This window comes from Drosophila obscura, unplaced genomic scaffold, assembly GCF_018151105.1.
Source record: "Drosophila obscura isolate BZ-5 IFL unplaced genomic scaffold, ASM1815110v1 contig_200, whole genome shotgun sequence".
Taxonomy (NCBI): Eukaryota; Metazoa; Arthropoda; class Insecta; order Diptera; family Drosophilidae; genus Drosophila; species Drosophila obscura.
This window is the reverse complement of record NW_024542791.1, coordinates 1071025-1089259: the sequence shown is the minus strand read 5'-3', so window position 1 is coordinate 1089259 and position 18235 is coordinate 1071025. Positions and strand designations below refer to the sequence as shown.

At 41.3% G+C, this 18235-nt stretch overlaps 1 protein-coding gene and 1 long non-coding RNA gene across 2 annotated transcripts in view; both read left to right on the top strand.

The window, feature by feature from the left end:
- The first annotated feature begins 1900 nt into the window (after positions 1-1900).
- On the top strand, positions 1901-17021 carry LOC111069162. Its single transcript, XR_005968007.1, has 3 exons — positions 1901-1924; positions 4012-4357; positions 16842-17021. It is a non-coding gene; the product is annotated as an uncharacterized LOC111069162 (long non-coding RNA).
- The window catches only part of LOC111076097 (protein abrupt), a 43256-nt gene continuing 42037 nt past the window's right edge, over positions 17017-18235 (top strand). The window contains 1 exon segment of the mRNA XM_022369724.2: positions 17017-17034. The gene's annotated coding sequence lies outside the window, so the exon portion shown is untranslated.

Here is an 18235-nt window from a genome sequence, read left to right as displayed (position 1 = left end):
CTATAATTTATCTGCAATCCTCGATGAAGATTTAGGCCTAAGAAATTCCTGGTGGTTTTTATAGAACACATGTAGGGGAAAGTATCGTATAAATCAAATACGAGTACTATTATTAAGTATTATTAGAAATATGACCTACATTTTCAAGTCATTCCTCAATTAAATCTATACTAATGCAACATAATAATCATAATAATAATAATAATAGAGACAAGTTTTTTTCAATTATATTTTAATGATTTTCAGCCTTTCTTAAAACATGTTTTATAGCTAATACAATTAATATATTCTATTAATTATCTTAAAAAATGTCAATTTTAAGTAAACTTTTAATTTAATTATCCAAACTAAAGTAAACTTTAAATTTAATAATCCATCGGCCATTTTTTTTTTTTGTTAAATACGCAGACTAGAAAAATTTCTTTGTATGTCAGTCCTTCACTTTATAATTCAGATTTATTCAATTACTCAATTCAAAAAGGAAAATATTATTCAGTTATCCGTCGTAGTAATCGATTTCCAAGTACCATTTTATGGCCAAACTTACAAATTACTAGATAAAACATTAAAATAATTCATTAAATTAAAATTATTTTATGAATTATTTTAATATTTTATCTTATCATCGATATATCTACCAAAGTACCCATAACTATTTACATATGTATGTATATATATTTCTTATCACAGATTAAAGCACATGTTCTTCAATCGTGCCAAGAATATTAATGCAATGTGTATCATATTACTCATTCTAATCAACTCAATTTCTATTTCCATTGCAATATTACATTATAGCCACTGAATTATTGAAATCCGTTCGACACTTACGTACTGGAAATTCCACTGACTGATTGAAATAATTTACGGATCAGGCACTGCATTAGAAATCGTATGATAAACTCTTAATCAAGCAATAAGAGGGAGAGTCACCTGACTAAAAATATCAATTGCTTGACAGGATTTGGAATAATACTCTAGGCGCAATAAAAAACTTCATAGGAAGTATTTTAGTTTCTGTGATTTGGTACTACATATATAAATTCGTCAAAAATGGTTGCTGTATTCGCATTTCGTATTTTGTTTAGTTCTAGCCAAAGTTGCACGCACAAACCAAGAAATTCCACAATCAATGTGTAGGTTTATAATTTATTGTTATTTTATGTGCATTCATATCTGCCCACATAGACAGAAAATTAAATACAACTGAGATTATTTTGAGTTAATTTTTGATAAGCAATTATTTTATATAATTCCATACTCGAAGCAAACGGTAGGATTTTCTTCAATTTGTTTTTTTTTTTTTCGATCATAATTTAGAGAAATTTTAGTTCATATATACCCATATATTATATTTGAAATATCTTAGCTCCTCTCCTCAGTTATGGCCAAAAGAATTCTTTATTTCAATTGGTCGACTCTTTCTTCATTCCGAACTCTGCAATCTTATTCACACATACGAGTACTCGTACTCGTACTCGTACCCATACTCATACTCATATTCGGAGTCGGAGTCAGAGTCGAAGTCGGGAAATGTAAGCACACAATCTGATTGTGTGGCTTAGATAATAGTCGTTTTGTGGATGTGAGTGTGTGTGTGTGTGTGTGTTGTTTATGTGTGCGTGATTGCTGTCCATTCAAAGATATTATTGTATCTGTGTGGCCATCAGCCGTGTCAGTGTGTGCGTGCTGGTTCGGTCTGGTCGGTTCGGGCCTAAAAAATCCCAAAAAACAATCCAAAGCCAACCAACGTCATGCGGGTGGCCAACAAACATGTTCGACGCAACACGCTCGCAGCGAACCATCGGCTGGCATGCAACCCATACAGTACACCGCATATCTGCGAGATACTTTTCCGCCTCGAAACAAGAATTCTTATTACGCGCTCGGAGTAAAATTCCAGCAATCAGACGGGCAGGTTCAAGTGCGGCATTACCTCCGATTTTCCCTTTTAACTGTGATTTGCATTTGTTTTGGTTTTGGACTCGCACGTTTTCTGAAGTTGCACTCGCAACAAAAATCAAATTTATTAAACAAAATAATACAAAGAACCTCTAGATAAAGATAATAAGTAAACAAAGCTAAAATTCAAAGAACTACCAGTGCAAACAAAATACAGAATTAATTCTAAACAAACAATCAGTGAAAATAATATATCTAATTGCAGCTAAAAACAACTATATTTTAAAATATTTTATATAAAATGCAACTCTCTATTAAATAAATACAATACAAAATTCTGACTAAATAAACAACATTATTGAAACATTCTTACAACAATGGCAACTAAACTGTCGTTGAACATATAAAGTTTTTACTCAATAAACAATATTTGATAGGCTCACATTAGAGATACAAAATAATATCTCAACATACTGTCTTCCTGGGCTTTGAGTGCATTTACAATATCAAATTCTGCATAACAAAAAACTATATTAAATAGGGTTCCATTACGAATTAGGTGCACTTTGAAGTTTGAGTATGTTCGACATAAATAAACAAACAATAAGTGACTTCCAGTGAAAATACAAACCGAAATTTTATCTAAATAAAATGATTTCCTATTGGATTTCAGGAAAAACTCTTTCTAATTCAATGCACAATTTAAAGTATATTATAATTGTGTAATACGAAAAACATAAATAACAAATTAAATAACAATTTATATCCCACTGCAAATTTCAAAAATATACTCAACTAATTGTGCAACCAAAAAACATTCAACAAACAAAATCGAAAATAAAAAAACTGTTCAACAACAATTACTGAAAAAACAACAATAAGAGCAAACACAAAATAAATGATTCAACCACAATTACTGCAAATATTCAACAACTGCAACAAATCATTGCAAATACACCAACAACGAATGTCATTAAGCGTCGGCAATTTGGCATAAATAAATAAAAATCCCAGTTGCTGTGCGTTTCTTTTTTTACAACCTGATTTTTATGAATGAATGCAGCGCGACAGAAAGAGAGGGAGAAAGAGCGCTAGAGAGTCGCGTGCAAAGGAGTCGCAGGCACTTGTGTCCCCTAGAGTCGCCCCCGTCGATGCAGGGAAACCCCCTCGGCCCCATCACCCGTCCGTAGGCGACACACACGCTGAAAGCTTGTCACGGATTTGTTGTATTTGTTGTCAGTCTGTCAGCGGCTGTCGTCTACTGTTCCAACACAAAGACAGAGAAGCAAATAGAGAGAGAGAGTGTGTCAGAGAGAGAAAGAGAGAGAGACAGCGAGCGCGCGACATGCCAGCGGCAATTGTTGTCGTTGCAAAATTAATAACGGAAGTTGTGCATTTTATTAATAAAAACGAAACGAAACGAAATTCACACACAGAGCCAGAACCAGATTCACAAACCGAATCTGAATCTGAATCCGAATCAGAATCAAAGGCATAAACCAGAACACGAACACCACCACCAACACAAAAGCAAAGCCAAAATCAAAGGCAAAGTCAAAATAGCGGAAAAGCAACTACAACAAAAAGCCGAAAGTGCAACCCAAACCAAAGCAAAGCAAAGCAAAGAGTTACCTACTCTGCTGCGGCCACTGTCATTGCTTGCATTTCGGTGCTTTTTGTACCCAGCAATTGCCGATGCGGCGGAGGGTATATAGCGTTCGTGTGGGAAACAGAGGCTTAGGTGTGTGGCTGAGGGAGCAGAAAGATCACGGACACTTTAAGAAATATATCAAATAAAGAAAAACTATAATTTTAGTGTTCTATGGATTCCTATTAGATCACTTTCCACTCTCTGCACCAACAAATTATCTGAATAACAGGTATCCCCTAGTCGTCATATCTCCCATAAACTTTACACTCCTTTGCTGTTGTTGTTGTTGTTCTTGTCATGTGCTTTTCGCTAAAATCCATGAAAATGCCGTTCGTTCGTTTGTTGGTTGTTGTCGTTGTTGTTGTCATTCGCAGTTGTTGTTGTTGCTGTTGTTGACCAAATTGTCAAAGTTTTGTTGGTGTCTCTCATTGATTTCATTCCTCGATTTCCTTTTACAGTTTGCCGTTTGTGCAGTGTTTGTCCCCCCAGCGCATTGAAATCAAAACTAAATTCTAAATCGGCAAAAATTCGTGTCTAATCATTTTATAAAAGAGAAATAAACCCTATTTGCTACCCTTCCTCGTACACACCAAACCATAAAGCAAAATTACAAGAAAATTACAAGCAAAATAACGCTCGTGTTTCAAAAGTGTTCAAATTATACAATTGTGTGATCGAACGACCACCACCATTTCCCCCCAGTGACCAAAACATCAAGTGCTTCGAAAGAAAACGGTGAATGCAATTGTGACTACCGATCACAGTCAATATAACAGAAGGAAAGGAGCCAATACAGTGCCAGCGGTAAGTTTTAATACATTGTCGACTACATGTGCATTTTAGTTAAAAATTTTTGCACCACTTGGGCTACAAAATTAGTTGTAGAGATTTAGGCAGGGAATTAAATAGAGATTTGAGCAAATAATTTGGCAACAAATTATATAAGTTAATTTAGTACAGTCCCATTGCAAAAGAAATTATTATTAGCAGCTGCCCCCATGGTATCTTCGACCATGTCCCTTAGTAGTACCGTGTCTGTCCGATTGTACGAGTACTTGCCTACAACGTAAGGAGAGTGATCTTATTTTTCCGATTGGTTTCCAATTCTACGAGTATGTTTAGATTTGTTTTTTTTCCAAAACAAAAAGTAGGTTAACAAATCTGACTGATGTCCATAATCTTTATTGGCGATCTCTCCCAATGATCGTTAAGCTAGTTTTATTGCTTACCAAAATTGGCTTACAACAAGCGTTAAAGTTTCTATTAGATTTAGGGACGATTATGATGGATCTGTGGGGCCCACTCTGGGCTGGTGTCCTCTTCAGTGGCACAGATCCATTTATCAAATCTCCGCATTTTGGGGAATTTGTGTGCAGTAATTGCCAAACTTCTTTGGGTTCGCTACGGCACGGTTTGGCAGTGGCAATATGGGCAATAATGGTAATAGCAGCTAATGAACGTTGGAGTCACAGTCGGAGTCGAACTCGGAGTTGGGAATCTGAGTGTGCGTTGAGGTCGGGGGTCTTCTTCGATACCGAACACCGCGTAAGTGTAGATTCCTCACCGCGACGAGTGTTGTCTTTGGGCTGTCGACTCCAGCATCGAAAACAAACACAAATAGAAGTGGAAACACATGGAAACCAGGAGGTAGGGAAGCCGCCGCACGTACGTACGTACATATAACCAAGGGGGCACACAGAATGCAGAGGAGGCGAACAATTAACGCGTCGCTGTAATTACAGCAAATGGTAAAAAATGTTTGGGAACAACTTACCCAAAAAACAAAAAAAAAGAAACAACAAAAAATACACAAGACACAGAAACAGAACCAGAGGGATAGAAGAAGAAATATTAATAATCAATAACCCGCTAAAAGGCAATGCTGGGTCTGGGTCTGAGTCTGAGTCGGTCGAGTTGGTCGCGACGGTTGAGGCAATTTTATCGGTCATTGAACGACCTGATAGATACATAGATAGATAGATAGATAGATGGATGGATAGATAGATTTCCAAGCGAAAAACCCCGAAAGGTGCGCACCACCGACTGCTGCTGGAAATTATGCCAAAAAAACTCGGAATTTGTTGGTGTAAGAAGCGATCGGTTTTTGGTTAATTACCCCGTCTAAGACCCCAAAGACCCAGGCTCCGTTAACCCAAGGGGGCTATGGCAGGGGGCCAAGGCAGTTAATTACATAAAAACAAGTGATTTGCGTGTGCGCTACCTCGCTCTGCTCTGCTCTGCCCAACGGCACCGCCATCGTCTTGGCTTGGCTTGGATTGGGCTCTCCAGCGTCAGCGTCAGCGTCAGCTCCGTTTCCAAAATTGTTCCTCGGTTGCTTGGGTGCTTGGGTAATTTTCAACTCGCCAACTTTCGGCCAAGCTAATTAGCGGAGAAAATATTGGGTAGAAGCAGCAATTTTCAATGATTGAAGCCCATAGGTGATGTGGATAGGTGTCCGAAGAACAAGTGACCTTTTGACGGGTGCTACCACTCGAATGTGTGTGTGCACCCAACCTGCCTTACCTAGATGCTTAGGTAGAAGATAATGTAACCCACCTTGTGGTTCCATGCTCGATTCGAAGAGTTTCTTATGTGCCATATGCCAATCGTACATTCAATCCGTGTTGCACCTCTTTTTGTCGGAGTCGTAGAAATTTCCACAGTTCTTTTCTCTATTCAATTCCGATTGCTCCATTTTAATCCTGTTTAAAACCATTTGAACTGCATTTGTGTACAGACTTCAATGTGCTTTGATCCCCTTTATGCCTTTTTATTGCTAACAATTGCACGATGCCTCTCGTTCTATTATATTGATTTTATTGTGGTGGGATTTATAAGGTCTCTTGGCCTCCTTCTGTGCACTGCAGTCCGCCAGAAGACCTTTCTCAAAGTCGCTAAAAAGGAGCAGCGCTGACTTCCACCATACACCTAATACATATTACTTGTTTAAATTCTTTGAGACTTTAGGTTCCTGTATTATTTTATGACTGATTCAACCCAGACGAGTTTAATTTAATTAAATTGTGCTCAATCCAATTGTGTTCAATTAATGTGTGTCTAAGCTTAATGTAACCATTAATTGAAGCCCATTTCCATTGGGTTACAATAAATTTAGTTACATTCCATTAAACTTTATTGCAGTTTACCTGAAACTGTTATTGAATATTCTCAAAAAGTTGGCATTGAACGATTCTTATGATCCATTGATTAGCAGCACTTTAAGCTATATTCGATTACAGCCTTCTCCGATCCATTCCGTTCGCAAGAGCGATGCCATAATATTCATGTACCATTCCATCTTGCATATCTATGTCTCAATCGTCATTTTCTCAGGTCCAAACATCTCGTGACCTTTGGCTGGCGCCTTCTACCCCCTAGTACCATCCCCAGCCGTTTCATGCCATGGCATTCCATTACCCTGTTCTATTGCCACAATCCCTTACAATTTATCATAAAAAAAATAAAAGTTTTTTGGCTTTTTTACGAACCTTTTCATGGGGTTTTGCCCCCCTGCGGTCATGCAGATGGAAGGATGCGGGGATGGGGATGGGTATGGGTATGGGTAGGGGGGAACTGGACAATCGGCGCCGTGGCTGCGTTCTAGATAAATAAGCATTCTTAATTATCCCTTTGCCTTCTCGGGGTGGCACAAATGTTATAAACAATGGAAAACCGCGCACTTAATGCGTTTTCTGTTTCCACAACCGAAACAGGAGCAAAACAAAAAACCTCACACACACACACACAAACACACACAGAAGCAACACCAAGGCAAGTATTTTTCTTCATATTATTCATTATTTCATTTTTGTTTTGTGGGTGGACCAAACCAAAAAACAGAAAAAAAATAAAGAAAGAAAGAAAATGTTTTTATTGCCTGCGAAAAAGGGTATAAAATGCTCCACTGCCATTAGCCGCAATGTGGGAGGATGTGGCCAAGGACCCACCGAGTCGACCCACAGACCACAATACTCGTAATTCCAATCAAATTTGAAGAACAACAACGCAAAAAGAGCAACATTCAAAGTGGCCAAAAGATATGGCAAGATATGGCTTGAAGGCAAGAAAAGCCGTCGGTAAATGTGATTTGGATTGCGACCGTCCTCCTCCTACTGACAGGCCAGTGACTTTTCATTTTTTTTCTGTGTTTGCTTCGCATGTGAGCAAATGTGTAATTGAAGTTCCGCTCTCAGAGAAAAAAAAAACAGTGTAGAACCGAAGGATACTCGTACAAAGAAGTCGGTCGTTGAAAGAAAGGACCGAGAGGGGACAGCGGACCCGACCGGTTCAATTGTTTCCTTTGTGCCAAGCAATTTCACTCAACCGGCGGCGCCTTGGACAAGTCGCGATTGCTTCATGAGTTGGCACAAATTTCCAAAAAAAAAAAAGTGCACAAAAAATGCAATGGATGGTACTAACGCAGAAGGTGGCGGCTAAGAAGTTGAATGATGTGGCACTTTATCAATGTTACCTGCTAAAGAAAATCCTTCAAAAAATATTGTTCAAGGAGCCAAGGATTACCATTATGAGGCATGCAGCAACTCTGCCATCAATTCGTTGGAATATTTTCATCATAATATTTGCGATTGGTAAATGAAAAAGAAAAGATAATTGTAAAATATTCTTCAAGAGACAAGGAGTACATTTCTCCGCTGTTTATTGATTCATTTACAGTACAGTATTATTTGAACAACAATTCAAAAAATAATCCTATAGGTGTAGTCTCTGTTTTCTGTGGCCTTGAACAATATCCTTCTCGCCATCTCTATCGAAAAATTTCGATTCTTAAATAATATTCTTTTGGTGTTTTTAATAACATTGATACTTAATAAAACAACTGATAATAATAAATAAAAGAAATTAATTTAAAAATATAAATTAGCTCGATTACTAATTGTAACACAAGCAAAGTGTCACCTGATGCAGAGACACTGATGAAAGATTATCCCCCAATTCTGCGACATTTTCCCTCAAAGAAATTGAGAAAATAACGTAAGACAAGACCACCTCAACAACGTAAACATTTACTGTTACCATCGCAGATATTTTGTTTTCTTCTGCCGCTGCTGCTGCCGCTGCCTCTGTCGCGCCGCTGCCGTTGCCCAACCCACGACCTAAAAAAAACTGATTTCTATGTGTGCTGCCATGTGTGTGAGTGTGTGTTTAGTATTATCAAATGCAATTTTCTAACGCAGTCGCACTTTCAACGATGACAGCAGCGCAGCCAGCAGCAGCCCCCCTTTTCACCCCCTCTTCACAACTAACAATTGCAATTTTAAGTGAAAATAAAATGCATGACAACAGCAGAAGTAGCAGAGCAGCGGCAGAGCAGCAGCAGAGCAGCAGCAGAGCAGCAACAACAATGCATGCCTAAAACCTAATAAAAATTCAAATTAACATTTGAAAGAGCGAGCCAACAAATAGACCTGCAAGCGCCGGAAAGAGAGAGCGCCAACTGCAGACCAGAGTGCGACAGAGAGAAACGGACAAGAGAGAGCAGTGCAGGCCCGCCACTGGCAGAGCCTGTACATGAAATGGTTGGGAGGGGGCGAACAGAAAGAGACAGCACAGAGATGCAACCGAAAAAGCTTATGAAATTCTATTAATTTTTGAACAAAACTGAATGTAAACCCCCCGGAATGACCCATCACCACAATTTAACCCCCTACGGCCGCCCAAGCTCCACCCATGGACAAGCCTCTGCAGATTTTCTAATCGCCCATCGACCGACGCCAAACGAATGGTCCCGATGCAGTCCAAATATTGTGATACCCCGTGCCGAGAAGGTGTTTGGATTTTGCTTGCAGATGCTTGCATGCGGAAAAGAGAGACTCCATCCAGACATATGGAACTGCCATGCAAGCAAGTGTGCGAGGGTATCAAAGCAGCGACTACCAAACTGTAGCCTTCGGCTGGCTCTTGTTTGTTGTTCTTGCGTATTTTGTTGCACTTTTAGTTGTGTTCTTCTTTCTGTTTTAGTCGCTCTCGCACTATCTCTCTTTTCTCTCACTCTGCATGTGCGTGCGTGTGTGGGTTGTACAGATTGCAGACACTCGCATAATAATGCAATTTGCCATCTGCCAGGGTCCCCCGCTCCGCCCCTCCTCGACCAATTCGGATTCAACGTCACGCGCCAAAAAGACGTCGACGTCTGGGTCCGGGTCCCGCGTCAGCTGCGCTCTGCGGTGGCTGCCTGTCTGAGGAGAGGCCTCTCCCCAACCCACCTCTCGCCCACTCACCTATAGAGACCTACAGCACAAAGTGGCATAAACAACGTGCAACATCGGTGCTGCCACCTGCAGGCTGTCTTGTCTCTCCCCTCAGAATCTCCTGTTCGGTTGCCGTTTGGTATTTGGCTCTCTTAGGCTCCCATTTTTGCATTGCTCTTGTCTTGCGGTCTCCGTTTTATGCACTGCTCTGTCCAGCCTTTGGGGCTGTCGACGAGTCGGCTGCACTGGCGCTGATGCTACTGATTATTCTCCGGACTACATTTATTCGCATGTTTGATACCCTTTTGTGGAGGCTCTAAGTAAGGTTTTTATTTATTTTTAGTTTTATACCGAGTTGATTTTTCGAGAAATTAATTTTGTATGCTCTTAACCAATTTCAAAGAATACGCAAAAAATAAAACACTGAAAACTACAGATCATTCTGCTAGGGTATGTAATGCTTCGAAGTCTGAATTTCGATTTTCTCTTTTATTTTGCACTGTGTTCGTTTTTCGCCTTTTGTTTTTGTCCTTTTTTTCGCGCAGTTGCGAGTTTTCCACAAAAACAGCTGCAAAAAAGCACGTGTCATCGCGGATTTCCTCTCCCCTTCCCCAAACCCTCTTTCAGCGTGTGCGTTTACAACCGCTTCTTCTTCTCCTCCTCCTCCCGCCCACCTCCTGCTCACCACAGCGTCTGAGGCTACTTCTCCTCCATCCACCTCTTGTGCTGCCACGTTTTTCCCTTTTCATGGTCGTCAATTTTGTTCTCGCACAGCTTTTCCTCCCATCTCCTTCTCCCTCTTGCTTTATTTGATTTTTATGCTTGTGGATTTCCTTTTGATTTCGCTATTCGCGTTGTTCTCATGGTTCTAGCGGTTGTAGCGTAGATTGTTGTGGACTGGCAGACAGGACAAAGACGGGGAAGCCCTCATTGAATGGAAGAAGATGATGATGATGATGATGATGATGGTGTCTGTGCTGGTTCTTTGGTGCTAAATGCAGCTACTGAGAGGTGTACATATGTATGTATGTATGTATATTCAAGGTGAGTCGCGATAGTGGCGGATTGTCTTGCAATTGCATTTTTGTGGGATAAGAAGTGCAAGTGGCAAACGAAATATGAAACTTTAAGCTTCGGATTCCACTATTTCGACTCCTTCTTTCTTTCTGCTTTCTGCTACTCCTTACTCCTCAATCTGTTTCTTCGTTCTTCCTCGTGTCTTCTTCTTGCTCCACCCTTCTTGTGCTTCTCCCTTAACAAAATTATTGATTTGATTTCTCGAATTGGCCGCGAGCCAAGCGCCAAAGAACGAAAAATACTCGTACATTCTTAAGATTGCACATGCACAAACACGCAGCACACACACACACACACAAACACACAGACAGATACAGACACAGCGAGAAAGAGCTGCATAAGATGATGGCATAACGGTTACAGCTTATCCCCTACGCTACCCCCACCACTACTGCACCAGCCCACCCGCCCACAACGCCTCCCGCAGATTGCAATAAATAAAAGACATCACAAAGAAGTCGCCACTCGGACTGGCCTCCGCTTACATTAATATGAGTGTGTGTGTGTGTGTGCGACTGCATTTGGCTCTCTTCCGTTCGCTCTCTTTCTCTTTTTACTCTTAAGCATTTTTTTTTTGCTGGGGCTGAGATTTTCTCAGCTGAGGTTTGTTATTGTTTTTCATGCTATTTTGCCGGCTTTTGGGAGAGCGAGAGAGAGCATGCAACCACATGAATGAATATGAATATGAAAGCCCGCTCTCTCTCACTCTCTCTCTTGGTCATCTCTCCCACTCTTCTGCCCACCCAACTTCCGAAACTTCGCACACACTTTGCGGTTCGAGTTGGAACCGATAGCGGTTGCACTGCACTTCGTGTTGGCTCAAACGTGTTCGATCTGACACCGAAAAGCTAAAGAGTATGAGGCAAAGAGGAGACTGTCAGTGGCAGTGGGTGAGGGAGGTGGCGGTGGAGGAGGAGAGCTGTGGCAATAACCGGAAACGGAAATCATATTTGGGCAAGTTCTATTTGAAAGGCTCGTCCTTGCTGGTTCGTTCCTGGTCACCCGGTTCGGAGTGCAATTAAATAGCGAAATGCCAATTGTTTCAATAGCACTCCAACTTATCCTTGAGCACACACACACACACACACAGAGACAGTGGGACAGCGAGACAGCGAGAGAAGTGAAAAGGAGACAACGACAAGAGCCTGCCATTAACCGTTAATGCACAGATCGTAAATCGAGTTGGCAGGAAGGTGTGTCATTCGGACTTATAAATAAAATTAACAACTGCCCGGTGATTACAGGGAGTGTGGTGGGGGGTGGAATGGGTTGGGTATCGTACAAGCGGAAATATTTGCGCGACTTCGGCTGCTCCTTCTACTTCGTCTCCTTCTTGACCGTAATTAATGGCAAACAATTACAAAAAAAAAAAGGGAGAAAGAAAGAGTGAGAGTGGGAGAGAGAAGGAATGAAGGCCCCAAGTGGTATTACAAAATAAAATGCGAAGAGCAAGTTAAAAAGTGAATTACCTGATAAAGGACAAAACGCGATTTGAGGTGTGTTTGTTGGTTACCCCGCAATTCCTGTGCTCCCCCTCTCACGCTACACGACTCTCATTCGTTCCAACAAGAACACAGAGCACAATGCGTGTGTCGCGGGTTAAGCACCCGTGCCCAGCATGGGGTCCTAAGCGGACAATGGGCCCTATAGGCAGACTCAATGCTAAAGCTAAAGCTTATGCAACAAGTTTCTGTAATGAAAGTTGGCAATCAATGGAATCCCACAATCCCTAATGGATGGACAGTGTGGGTCATAAATGTACATGGAATTCTAACTTCTGCACATGGAACACCTTTCTGTAAGGTCATATCTGTATATTGTGAATGGAATGGAATTTGCTATCCACATTTACTTGAATCCATCCCACTGTCCTTGTATTTTCTACTTATAGTCGCAAGTGAACAATGGCCCACATCCGATTCATGGTTGATTCGGCTTCCCCTTCCCCTACCCACTCCCATGGAACAACCATCGAGGCATTTACCAATTTGTTCCACTGTGCTTATCCTTTCTGGGGCTGAGGTCGCCCCCGCGCTCCCTTCCGAGCAGCGGTCAGTGTCCAGCTGACGCGCTTAATTAATTACGCGATTGTATTTGTGACTAACTGCTTACGGTTGCCCCTCATACCTCATCCAACTCGGCTCGAATTGTTGTGGTAATGCAATCGCAGCTTGTTCTTGGTTTTGGTAAGCGTGGGCCCCCTTGAGGCAGTTTGGTTTGCCGTTGAGGTGTGGGGGCAAGGACGCCGCGTCATTGGGGAGAAATTAATACCCACTTAAGCTTAACTGGACAGTTGGCGGGGCCTCTCGATGCCGCCTCGATGCCTCTCTTCTTGCTGTTTCTTCGAATTGAAGGTGATTCACGAGGCGCAGAAATAAATAACGTTTGGATATATTGAACCTTTTATATTCATATGTACAGCAATTACATTTAACACATTTGAGTCTCGAGCATGTTTGAGAGTTCTTAGTACAGAATTTGATATATTTTAGTTTAGAATTAAATACCCCAATTTCTCATATTTAAGCTAAAAGAAGGGAATCCTCACTTTAAGTTTAGCAATATCTACCGCGAGTTTATTTAATTTTTAGCAGCAGTTCCAACATTTTTTCTAGCTCTCTTTTGCCTGGCCGTATATAATACTACTACTTACCTCTACGATTCCCGTGGTCCTGCAATTATCTTCGTGGCGTTCAACCCCACTCATATGCAGTGCCAGCCCACACAAAAATTATGAAGTAGAAAAAAAAAACGTTTTTATTACCGAAAATTACAATGTGCGAACGGAAAGAAAGGCGGCCAACGGCGGGGTCATTGGCAACAGCGGAGGCGGAGAGGGAGGAGTTCGGGTATCCAGCTGTCCTCTGGTCAGGCAGGGATAGGGCTATCCCTGGCATGGAATGGGATTGGATAGTTGTGGGCCCGTCAGCAAATAAACACTCTCACCCTCGAGCCACGAGCCTGGAGGCCAGATCCTGGCAGGAGGTTAATTTCATTAGAAATTCATAATTCTTTTCCATGTTTTTCGGGGGGTGGGGTGTCCTCCATGGGCCTGGGCGTTGCTTCAACATGTGTAAATGTGAGCAATAAAAAATACATTCTGTATATCCCATTCATTGTTGTTTCTGTTGCTGTTGTTGTCGTAATTTGTTTATAACGGTATTTATGAAATGGTCACAAGTCAACGCTTTCCACAAAGCAACAACAACTACACTACGGATAATACGTACGGCGACCCCTGTAACACGCACCAGGAGCAGCAGGACCAGGGACCCCCATTCGCCCCCATATCACCAATTATTCTTATTACGCCTATTACTACAGTAATTTTTTGTTGTTTTGTTTTTTAACCACTTTCTATAGTTACTTTTGGGCGGTTGTTTGGGCAGTTCTTCTTGTTCCCCGCCATGTAGCCCCTGCTGACCTTTTATGTTAATCGCATTTGGCTTAGGGACACACACAGAGAGAGAGAGAGGGAGAGAGAGAGAGAGCGGCAGAGCGGGTGAGAGAATGTGGTGGGGTAGAAAGTCTTGTAGCTGTAATTGATATGCGTCCTAATCATGCAATCCTTTGTGTCCTGGCGCCTCCCACACTCTGCCACATTCACTCTCTGCACGCCTCCAGAGGAAACAACTTCAGTTTTGTGGCTTGTTAGGTGTACTCCATGAGCGGTATACCACGTATTGTGGCAGAAGTAATTACAAGCGGTGCTTCACTTTGGTTGGGTATGAAATGACGTCAGAGTTTGGGGAGAGAGACTGTATTTAAGGCAGGAGATTGAGCATTACTTTGGGGGAATAATTGAAGGAGGATCTGCGAAGATTTCGGGTGTCTCTGATCAAAGAAAAGTATTCCAAAATGTACCAAAAATCTTCAAATGCGAGCTTCAAGTCAGAGATCTTCAATAAGATCTTCAAGATCTTTCAGGTGTAATCTAGTCTCTGATCATCAATTAAATTCACTCTCTTCATTCGCTTAAATGTAACCCTCAATCCATAACAACTTTCTGGCACGACTCTTTATTGAATTCAAACGTTGTTTAAAAATAAATCAGTCTTAAAATAAATCTCCGCTTTAACTAGAGTCTCCCGACCTCCCTCACTCTCTTGCTCGGAGCAACATCTTCCATTCCATTCCCAGCTTAAGTCCCGGATTAACTTCAGTTTGAGTGTCTGCCCCGAGATCTGGCATTTGGCTGGCTAATTAATAAACTTTCACATATCTGAGTTCGGAAATCTTTTCACTTGCAACATTGAATGAGTGTTGGGCTCTAGCCGAAAATCGTTTTATGTAAATTATCAACGAATGAAATGCCAAGACGAATAAGTCGTAGAGGCGTCTCTCTGTGTGTGTTTCGTATATATTTGTATAATTTATTGCATTTTGATAGTTAGAGTTTAATTACAGCATTTTCACTTAACCCAAAAGTGAAAGTGCAGCTGATGTCAAATGTTGAATTTGTTCAAGGCAAAGAGCGATCCCATGCGATCCCAAGCGATCCCCAGCTCACCGATCCACAGACCAAGGCAAACCAATTCGATTTGAGACGCCTGCTATGGGTATTGCACAACCTTTGACCTCTTGCCGCCCAGGTAGGCGGACGGCAGACGGTAGTAATCGAAACAGTTGCACTGCTCTAGTCCGGTCTGGTCGTGACCCCTCTGGAAATCATAAAGCAATAAATCTTTTTAATATCTCTGCTTGTTCTTGTTCTTGGTCTTGAAATCTTGCTGCGTCTTTTTTTTTTTCTCTGCTTCACTTTTTATTCTGGCTTGTTTCGTGGGCGTTCATTTTCCTTTTTCTTTTCTTTTAACAATTTTTGTGTTTTTTTTTTTTGGTAGAATTTCTCACGTCCTTTGCTGTTTTGTGGGGGGGCAGAGATGAGGTCGTTCTTGGTGGGGGCGTGGTCATTACTCAAGTTTGTGGATTTGAAGTAATAACTCAGTGCGTCATAAAAATTTTAATTGCTTTGGGTTTTCCTCAGTTTCGGTTTGCGAAAGCAGTTCGGGTAATTAACATTAACCCAAAAATGTCCAAAGAGAGCGCGAGCCCTGGAACAATGCAGAGGCAGAGGCAGAGAACCCAGAGCCCAGAGCCCAGAGCAGAGCCACGAACATGCCCCAAAACAATGAGGCAATAAAAATTGCAGCGCATAATTTTCCAGCCCACCTTCTTAGTCCGCGCTTAGAGAGTGGGGAAAACCCTTTATTTTTTCTCGCTCAAAATTTCCACGCGTATCAGTAATTAGTTTGGTTATTGTTCTACTCGCTGCAGCTATGGAAGGGGGTTGTAATGGGGGTTAGAAGGTGAAAGAGGTATGGAGCATAAGTAGAGAAAAGTTTAAAAATAGATTTCAGTACAAAAAATATTTTTTAATCTCGAAATTACTAGAAAAATTCTACTAGTATTGCCATTAAATCTATCACCAGTCGTTGCTTTATTTTGATTACGAATGGTCGGCTGTGCCCTCTCCCCACTAATATCTGTTGTGGTATTCGGGGATAAAGAAAGGCCAAGCCGCCTTGTCATCTACCAAAATTTATATGTGGGATCAAAAGGAAATCCCACAGCCTACCACCAAACAAAAATCAACACCAATTGTTGTTCCACGGCCATGGGTCAGTAGTAGATGCTGTGCCCAGTGCTAAGTGGGTGCAATTAGACCAGGGACCATGCGCACAGGTAGCACAGGTACGGGAACGGGAACGGGAATTTTGGTATCAGAGATTCAGGGTTGAAGGTGTGTTGTACGGGTTTCGGTTGAGCCCTATTGACTTTGATCCTAATGCATTGCATGGCTGGGGAAGGGGATGGCAGGAATCTATTTCGAATTGAGCAACGCAACGCATCGCAACGCATCGCAAGGTGGCAATAAATTCTGATTGCAATTGACACTTTTATCGCCCGGTCGGTCGCCTCATCGAACGAATTCAATACAAAAACTTGTTCTAATGGTCAACTGTGTGTTTTTTTTTCCTTCTTTCTTATATCTTTTGTTACAGAGTGAAGCTGAAGGAAAGAAGCAACAGAAATACAAACAGAATCAATTGAAATTGCAGCTGGAGCAGAAGGAAGAAACTGCAGCAGGAGCAGCAACAAAAAAACCAGCTTCAAATAAAATAAAAAGAAATCAGCAACTAAACACAGAAACGAGCAACATCTGAAACTTCAAAAAAACAGCAGCATCATCAGGCAGTAAGTACCACTCAAAATATATACCATGGATAAGTACGCGTATAGGGCAGATATTTACGAATAGAAATAGGAAGAGGCTATCTCTCCATGGGGGCTACAGCAGAGTGCAGAGTGGAGATAGTGCTGCTGCTCTGCCTCGTCTCAACTGGCAAATCAATTCGCTAATTGAATGCGGCGCAATTGAAATGCTTCTTAATATGGTTAAATATGAACGAGTTGGCATCCCTCGATGCTCAGGGAACCCTGCTCTATGGTACACATGCCCCCCCGCCCGGTTAACATTCTTAATAGAATCAAAGAGCGACGCAATATAACATTTAATTTGGCGTAATTGTGACTGGTCCATGGGTGCCAGTCCGACTTGGAGACAGATTTGCGTGTGTCCGTCCGACAGTTGGGTTGGAAACAATCAAGAATAAATTCGAACTGGAAAGAGAGTCATGATTTGAGAACCGAAATTAAAGATACTCTTGCCCAAGGAATACCGAATAAATATCGCATAAATAAGCGTGTATTTACACTGATATTAATGATGAATTGGCTTATCTCATAGAAATAAAATGAGTCTTAAAAAAAATATAATAATTTCTATGGCAGCTGCGAGTACGATAGAAATCTGCTCAGGTTTGGGTACAGAATTATATTTACAAATATTTATTATACATAAAAAAAAACTTAATTTTCTGCATTAGAATTAGTTCGGGCTGCCCATAGTTCCCGCTCCAAGAGTAGAGTAAAAGGCAAGGGATGCCACAGTTGGAACTCATGTGGGGTGGACTATCCACAGATATAGCTGGGAAGGGGGTAAACGTGGTATAGAATTCACCGCTCCCCACCGACATACGATGAAATCAATTAACCAAATGGCGCGAGTACTCGACCAATTCGACTGACCAGCGGCTACGGAGACTTTTGCATTGGTTAATAACCGCTTGTGCAAAAAATAAAATACAAATAAAACTAGAGAGAATTGAAATCAAAATCAAAAATATTTCAACTCACACACACACACACACACTTTGTAGCTTCAAAGGGGATGGATGGATGGATGGATGGATGCCCCTCCAAAAAAGCAAAAACCCGCAGTCCAAAAATGTTCTACTCTGAGGAGCTTCAATTGTCTGCACTTGAGTTCAATTTCTGTTGGGGTCTTCTCTGGTTAAAAATGCTTTTAAAGCTGCCACCAGCCACATAGAAAGCA